At 40.3% G+C, this 9,299-nt stretch overlaps 1 pseudogene; it reads left to right on the forward strand.

Annotated features, from left to right (window-relative positions):
• The first annotated feature begins 8,078 nt into the window (after positions 1–8,078).
• LOC120877713 lies at positions 8,079–9,032 on the forward strand (annotated as a pseudogene).
• The last annotated feature ends 267 nt before the right edge of the window (positions 9,033–9,299 follow it).

Here is a 9,299-nt window from a genome sequence, read left to right on the forward strand (position 1 = left end):
TCTTTTAGGATTTGAAATAGCTCAGCTGGAATTCCATCACCTCCATTAGCTTTGTTCATTGAATATACTGTAAGATTTTATTTATATATAATTCTTGAAATGCTAAAATTACAGATAGAGAAAACAGATGGTAATAACCAGAAGTAAAGGAAGGAAAGTCACGACCAATCTAGATAGCATATTAAAAAGCAAAGACATTACTTTGCTAACAAAGGTCCATCTAGTCTAGGCTATGGTTTTTCCAGTAGTCGTGTATGGATGTGAGAGTTGGACTAAAGAGAAAGCTGAGCACCAAAGAATTGATGCTTTTCAACTGTGGTGTTGGAGAAGCCTCTTGAGAGTCCCTTGGACTGCAAGGAGATCCAACTAGTCTGTCCTAAAAGAGATCAATCCTGAATGTTCATTGGAAGGACTGATGTTGAAGCTGAAGCTCCAATACTTTGGTCACCTGATGCGAAGAGCTGACTCATTTGAAAAGACCCTGATGCTGGAAAAGATTGAAGGTGGGAGGAGAAGGGGACGACAAAGGGTGAGATGGTTGGATGGCATCATTGACTCAATGGACATGAGTTTGGGTAAACTCCAGGAGTTGGTGATGGACAGGGAGGCCTGGCATGCTGCAGTCCATGGGGTCACAAAGAGTCAGACACAACTGAGCGACTGAACTGAACTGAATTGAAGGAGAGAGTAGAGGCTGGACAGAAATAGATGTGGCTATAAAAGGAAAACATGAAGGATTCTGTGGTGGTGGAAATGTTCTGTATCTTGACTATATAAATGCCAATATGTTATAATACTGTATTATTACATTATCATATTAATCATGCCACATGAGTTTAACAACATAATTACATTATGTATCATACTCTTTTATGATATTGTACTGTAGCTTTCCAAGATGTTACCATTGGGGGGAAACTGGTCAAAGGGTATAAGAGATACTTCTGTATTATTTCATATGACACATTGATTTACAATCTAAGTACAAACTTTAATTAAAGTTTGAAGAGGCATAGAAGTTTCATCCTTCTCTGTCAAGAATGTTGGATGACCTTATTGTTTTTCCATTTTTTAATTAATTGCTGATACTCTCTTTGTCAACTTTTTGTAGATTTAGATTTTATTTAATATAAACACAATTTACTGGCTTAAATAGGTGATTATCTTAATTTTTATACAATTTAAAGTTACTTTCCATTTACAGTTGTGACAAAATATTGGCTATATCCCTCACGTTGTTCAGTATATCCTTAAGTATATCCTTCAGTTCAATTCAGTCACTCAGTTGTGTCCAATTCTTTGTGACCTCATGGACTGCAGCATGCCAGGCTTTCTTGTCCATCACCAACTCCTGGAGCCTACTCAAACTCATGGCCATCATCAGTGATGCCATCCAACCATCTCATCTTCTGTTGTCCCCTTCTCCTCCTGCCTTCAATCTTTCCCAGCATTAGGGTCTTTTCTAATGAGTCAGTTCCTTGCATCAGGTGGCCAAAGTATTGGAGTTTTGGCTTCAGCATCAGTGAAATGCCAGCAAATCTGGAAAACTCAGCAGTGGCCACAGGACTGGGAGAGGTCAGTTTTCATTCCAATCCCAAAGAAAGGCAATGCCAAAGAAGGTTCAAACTACCACTCATCTCACACGTCAGCAAAATAATGCTCAAAATTCTCCAAGCCAGGCTTCAACAGTACATGAACCATGAATTTCCAGAGTTCAAGCTGAATTTAGAAAAGGTAGAGGAACCAGAGATCAAATTGCCAACATCCGTTGGATCATCGAAAAAGCAAGAAAGTTCCCCCAAAAATCTACTAGTGCATTATTGACTACGCCCAAGCCTTTGACTGTGTGGATCACAAACTATGGAAAATTCTTCACGAGATGGGAATATCAGACCACCTGACCTGCCTGCTGTATGCAGGTCAAGAAGCAACAGTTAGAACTAGACATGGAAAAATAGACTGGTTCCAAATCAGGAAAGGAGTATGTCAAGGCTGTATATTGTTACCCTGCTTATTTAACTTATATATAGAGTACATCATGTGAAATGCTGGGCTGGATGAAGCACAAGCTGGAATCAAGATTGCCAGGAGAAATATCAATAACCTCAGATATGCAGATGACACCACCCTTATGGCAGAAAGTGAAGAGGAGCTAAAGAGCTTCTTGATGAAAGTGACAGAGGAGAGTGAAAAACCTGGCTTAAAGCTCAACATTCAGAAAAGTGAGATCATGGCATCTGTCCCATCACTTCGTGGCAAATAGATGGGGAAACAATGGAAACAGTGACAGGATTTATTTTGGGGGGCTCCAAAATCAATGTAGATGGTGAGTGCAGCCATGAAATTAAAAGACTCTTGCTCCTTGGAAGAAAAGCTATGAACAACCTAGACAGCATATTAAAAAGCAGAGACATTACTTTGCCAGCAAAGGTCCATCTAGTCAAAGCTGTGTTTTTCCATTAGTCATGTATGGATGTGAGAGTTGGACTATAAAGAAAGCTAAGCACCGAAGAATTGGTGCTTTTGAACTATGGTGTTGGAGAAGACTCTTGAAAGTCCCTTGGACTGCAAGGAGATCCAACCAGTTAATCTTAAAGGAAATCAGTCCTGAATCTTCATTGGAAGGACTGATGCTGAAGCTGAAGCTCCAAAACTTTGGCCACCTGATGCAAAGAACTGACTCATTGGAAAAGCCTATCTTAAACCCAGTAATTTGTACCTCCTTTTCCTGCACCCATATGCTGCCCCTCCCCACTTCTCCCCACTGATAACCACTGGTTGGTTCTGTATATCTGTGAGTCTGCTTACTTTTTGGTATATTCACTAGTTTGTTGTATTTTTTTAGATTTCACATGTAAGTAACATGATGCAATATTTGTCCTTTGCTGTCTGACTTGACTTAGTATAATGCTCTTCTAGACCATCCATGTTGCTACAAAGGGCAAAATTTTGGTTTTATTTGTGCTGAGTAGTATTTTATTGTGTATATATACATATACATATATACCACATCTTCTTTATCCATTCGTCTGTGGGTGGACACTTAGCTCGCTTCTGTATCTTATATTTTTAAGTCTGTCTATGTGATGCTATTGCTTTTAGAGCTCAATGGCACCCCACTCCAGTCCTCTTGCCTGGAAAATCCCATGGACGGAGGAGCCTGGTAGGCTGCAGTCCATGGGGTCGCTAAGAGTTGGACACGACTGAGCGATTTCACTTTCACTTTTCACTTTCATACATTGGAGAAGGAAATGGCAACCCACTCCAGTATTCTTGCCTGGAGAATCCCGGGGATGGGGAAGCCTGGTGGGCTGCCATCTATGGGGTCGCACAGAGTTGGACACGACTGAAGCGACTTAGCGGCAACAGCAGCAGCAGTGTCATGAGACGTGTACTAGAATGTCTGTCATACTGGCCATGCTCACAGAACCCACAGAACCATGTGTGCATACATTAGGGGGCTAAAGCACATCTCTCTTGTCTCTTGGAGAAGAAATAAGGGTGTCTGGAGCTCAACGGGAGAGAATTGGTTTACACTAGATTTAGAGGCAGCCCCTGTCAGTTCTTCCTAGATTGGGACACTGAAGGTTAAAGTTTGGTTTGGGTAACAGGAGAACATCCTAAAATCTCTGTGAGCTGGCTTCTTTGACTTTTTAGAATGACCTAGGGCTACAACGTCGATGTTTGTAGGAGAAGAATGGAGAACAGCCTTCCACAGGGAGAATGGCAGCGTGGAGGCCCCGCCCTTTTAAACTGGGAGCGGAATAGCAATTACCATTCTGATGCACAGGGTCCCTGAGGGGAACCCATTGGTCTTGCATTGGCAGTGAATCGGCTGCCAAAGCTCATTATGTCTGCGTTGGAGCTGTTTTTGGAGCTCTTGTCAACTTCCTCCCAGTAGTGTCCCTCACAGTCACAATTAGTCCCAGGCGACTTACTGGAGCCCAAGGAATTTGGGAGTATCTATTCATTATGGTCCATCCTTTTATTGGAAAAGAAAACTCTTTAGATCAACTTAGACATAAACAGTAGCAGAGATGTTTATTTTGTCAGACGCTGATTAGTGTTTGATAGGCATCAACAGCATGTGGAAGTGTGGGTTTAGACGATATAGAAACAGAATTGATGTGATTTGTTAAAGATTTTGGATTAGGGATGCAAGGGATATGAAACATGGCTGGCAAACTCTTCTTATTCTAAGTATCATAGCAAAAGTATATAGTAAAATAATTCTGTTTTGCAAAGGCAAGAGGCTTAGATATGATATTTTTCAACAGATTTCTCCCAGGTTTGGAACTGATACAAAGAGATGAAGACACTTAAGGAGGAAACCTAGAATTATGAAACCTTTAGTTAGATATTAGTATTGACAACAGATGGTGGGAATATTAGCGCATTACATTTTTAAACAAGAAAACATAAATTGCTTTAAAGCCTCCTGTCTCAATTATTTGTGAAGGTTTGACACTCATGATACTATGCTTTTCCTTTTGATAACAGGCAAATTAAAATGTAAAGCAATTAATGGTTTATGCAAAGACCTTTAGCATGTAGGGAGTGAATTGAGTTAGGTCTAGGTTGGTCTCCTAACTCTCACCCTAGGGTTGACTTCTCTAGAATTGGCTGCAGAGACTGCACTGTGGTGACTTGCCCGACAGAGGGAACTTCAAGAGAACTCTAGTCTTAGCAACAGGGGACAAGACATAAAGAAGGTGAGAATTCTCATGATGAAACCATAAAGATATTTTGCTGAAAGTTGCACATGTTTGAGAAGCTGAATTTAAGACATTGGATTTGATTAAGTGAAAACTCAGGTAACCATATCAGGCTTAAGAGGTTAACCCAAAGAGAAAAAACAATTAAGTGATCTTTTAGCATGTCAAAGCCATTCTTGAGATATCAACCACCCAAAGGGCCCTGGGCTCTGTTTCCCTACATGGAGATGACGCAAATATTACTTCTCAAGATGAGTACACTCAATGTCTACATCAATCAGTTCTTGAGTCACAAGTTAGGAAACTTTTTCTTTAAATGAAAGTGCCATTTCTCTGGACAGCTCAGCTTTGTAAAGGTATGACTCATTTCTTTTGATCAGCATGAAAGGAACGTATCTGCAGGTATATAAGTATGTAGGATCCACAGTTGAGAATTCTGCTTCTGTCCTCAGGACTTTCACTTGTCCTGTCCAGGACTGTTTAGAATCCCATAGATGCTGTTTAGAATCCAATAGGTTTAAACTTAAATGGACACTTAAAAAAATTTAAACAAAAAATCATAACTGACTAAATTGAACTAGTTAGTTGTATTAAGTTACATAAAATGTGTTGTATTAGGAATCTTAAAATCTTAAAACTCATTTTCTGTTTCCATTTTTTTGTCATAGAGCGAAGGCATTTTGGTTCTATTTGTTATATTAATAACTGGGGTAATGGGAGAAGACACACGGAGATACTTTTAATTAGGGTCACCAAAGGTTATATTTTAACAATGAATAATTGGACTTTGCTCTCCAAACGTCATATCTGATTTTTCCTATAATTTCTGTGTCCCTCATCGCCCCCCACCCATTTCTAAGGGTCTCAGTTTTCTACTCTTTCATGACATAATTTAAAGGAGCACAATAAATGCAATTAATTCATATTTTAAAATCCTATTTAAATAGAATAATTATGTCTAAACAGTTCACAAAGAAGACACTCAATATAAAAGGAATAAATACAGATGCTGTATCTATTTTCTTAATCTACTAGGTGTCTAAGGAAGGACTTTATGACTATAGGAACCGGGAACGTTTGGATACCAATGTATTAAAATTTAAGTAAGTAATCTTAAAACAAAAGCAATGCGTTTTGAAAATAAACACACTCTTTGATGGGTTAAATGTAATTTGCCAATTTATACATGATAAGTGTTTAAGTATTAGTAGAGTTTTAATAATAGAATGCTTTGCTCTGAAACATGCACAGGATATTGAATGTTACAATTAATGTAAAATACAATGACTCTCCTACTCAGGATGTTTTAATTCTGTAAGCAATTACATATCAGAAGATCTGTTAGCTATTTAAGGCTATAATTAAATTTGCAGTTTATAATGATCAATCTGGTGAAAGAGTATCGGCTGCTTTCCAGTAGGCACAGGCTGAATCAGAGAGGTTCAAAAGGAATTTGTTGACCCTTGAGCAACACAACTTTGCATTGTGTGGGTCTCCTTTTATGCAGATTTTTTCAGTGTAAATACTACAGTACAGTAAATGGTACAGCCTGGCACCAAGAAAGTATGGTTGAGTCTGCTGAAGTGGAGGAGATGGGAATGCAGAGGGCTGTCTGTAAATTACACTTGGATATTCAACTGCACCGAGGCTGGTCACCCCTAACCTCCTCATTCTTCGGGGGTCAATTGTAGCTTCAAAGCAGGAACTGTTAGGCTTTAAAAGTCACACTTTCCCTCAGATGTGATGCTGACCTTCATCTGTAGTCATGTGAGAGCTGTAGCAGAGAGATGTGCTGGTGAGTGAGAGGCACACAGGGGGACTTGGGCTGCATGCTCTCCAGGCAGCTTGTACAGCGCAAAGGGGAATGTCTACTACCTCCCAGAGTTTGTTCAAACTCATGTCATTGAGTCGGTGATGCTATCTAACCATCTCATCCTCTGCCAGCCCCTTCCCCTATTGCCTTAAGTCCTTCAGTGAATCAGCGCTTCACATCAGGTGACCAAAGTATTGGAGCTTCAGCTTTGACATCAGTTCTTTCAATGAATATTCAGGGTTGATTTCCTTTAGAATTGACTGGTTTGATTTCCTTGCTCAAGAGTCTTCTCCAGCTCTACAGTTTGAGCAGAGGGGAAGGTAATATTCACAATTGAAATTCCAGCATCCAGGGAAGATGGCACTTCATCCATGTTTGCAAAATCATTCAAAAACAAAATATCTACTTATTATGCAGATCTGCTAAATAGTTAACAAAAGTTAAGATTTGTTTTCCTCTTTTAATACTAGGAAGCTTAAGCTATTATTTTCATACTATCGGTTTTACTGAGATCATATATACACGCTAGATCATATATACAGGCTATGTATATTCCTATACGTATGTATAGGAAAATAAAAAAGAGCAAGTCAGAATGAGTAAAAAATAGGGTAGAAAAATAAAAAGAACAAGATAAAATTGCCCTCTTCCCCTTCCAAAGATGGAAGACACCAAATCTCAAAGAGACTCATAATTTCCTGGAGTTTCAAAGCATCCAAGGCAACTTCTTAGACTTCAAATCTATTCAGGGTTTTGCTTCATTTATTTTAATGTCTGAAACTGGAGGGAATATGAGGAAAGCACATTCGTTACTCTGTCTCTCACAGGGCACAGCTCCTGTTATACCTGGTGGTATGCTACTACTGAAGTATGGTGACCAGTAAGTTTATAAAATACTTTCCCCATGTTATCTACACTTGAGCATACATACACTTTTAAGGTATGCAGCATTATCAAATTTGGTATGCAAAAGTTTAAATTTCTAACCCGGTCAAGCATCTACTAAGTCATAAAGAAAGATTTACATTCTGGTTCCCAAATTCTAGATTTTTCTATCATTTGCCAGTTTTACTTGTTATATATCTGTCTCTTACAAATCCTTTAAAAATATTTAATTTATACATTTTACCGTATTTTGTGTAGTAGGTACATAGAGGGAAGTCTGCGAACTTCAGCCCATGTTTACCTTCATGGGTAATCATTTTACTTCCCATTGTCATCTGCACTTCTCCCCTCCCTGGAAATTGCAGTAACTCAGAAAGATACAGAGCTTCCAAAAATGGCTCGGCATTATTTCCAAGCTTTAACTGACTCTATGAGATCACATCATGTCCAGAGGAAAGTGTTAGCCTCTCTCTTATGTAGAGTAGATATAATACATAGTAGAATCAGGCCTGTCTTCTCGGTCCATAAATGGTCTAGAATATCTGGTCAAGGTTGGCCAATCATTATGTTAAGTATTCTTCTAAGAAGTTATTCTTATGATTCTTTAATTCAATAGCATCTGTTATTTCTGACTCTCTCTGCAGATTAATAATCTTCTATTTTATATGGGAACAGATAACCAGACTTGGGTGAGAGAATTCATTCTCCTCGGCCTGTCCAGTGACTGGGACACTCAGGTCGCTCTCTTCATCCTGTTCTCAGCCACTTACCTGCTGACCCTGCTGGGGAACGTCCTCATTGTTCTTCTGATCAGACTGGACAGCCGACTCCACACTCCCATGTATTTCTTTCTCACCAACCTCTCCCTTGTTGATGTCTCCTCTGCCACAAGCATCGTTCCTCAGATGCTGGTGCATTTTCTTGCGGGACATAAGGGGATCCCGTACGTGAGCTGTGCAGCCCAGTTACTCTTCTCCCCGGGCCTGGGTGGGATTGAGTTTGTTCTCCTGGCCGTGATGGCCTATGACCGCTATGTGGCTGTGTGCGACCCCCTGAGGTACTCGGTCATCATGCACGGAGGGCTCTGTGCTGGGCTGGCCATCACATCCTGGGTCAGTGGCTCTGTCAACTCTCTCGTGCAGACCACCATCACCTTTCAGTTGCCCATGTGCACAAACAAGTATATCGATCACATATCCTGTGAACTCTTAGCTGTGGTCAGGTTAGCCTGTGTGGACACCTCCTCCAACGAGGTGGCCATAATGGTTTCTAGCATTGTCTTGCTGATGACACCTTTCTGCCTGGTCCTCCTGTCCTACATCAGGATCGTCTCCACCATCCTAAAGATCTAGTCCACAGAGGGGAGAACGAAAGCCTTCCACACCTGCGCCTCTCACCTCACAGTGGTTGTCCTGTGCTATGGCATGGCCATTTTCACTTACATCCAGCCCAATCCCAGCCCTTCTGTGCTTCAGGAGAAGCTGATCTCTGTCTTCTATGCCATTTTGATGCCTGTACTGAACCCCATGATTTACAGTCTAAGGAATAAGGAGGTGAAGGGGGCCTGGCAGAAGCTTCTAGGACAATTATCTGGATTAACGTCAAAAGTGGCGACTTGATAAATCATGAGCATCACTTAGACAAAAGAGCTTTGCCTTTGTGTTCTCCCACTTAACTCTGATATGAAGCTTCAGATTCATTACCCTGGCAACCAGGAATTGGTGATGCTGGGTAGGAGACTATAATTAGTTGGGTTAGAGTGTGGGACATGGGCATATCTCTATGTCATGGCAGCATGTTTAGAAAAATAAAGCACTGCTGTAATAGAACTGTTCAGTCTCCATTCATATGACCCTAGAATAATGAAAAAACACCATGTTTTGCTT

Source organism: Oryx dammah, unplaced genomic scaffold, assembly GCF_014754425.2.
Source record: "Oryx dammah isolate SB20612 unplaced genomic scaffold, SCBI_Odam_1.1 HiC_scaffold_18, whole genome shotgun sequence".
NCBI classification, from domain to species: Eukaryota; Metazoa; Chordata; class Mammalia; order Artiodactyla; family Bovidae; genus Oryx; species Oryx dammah.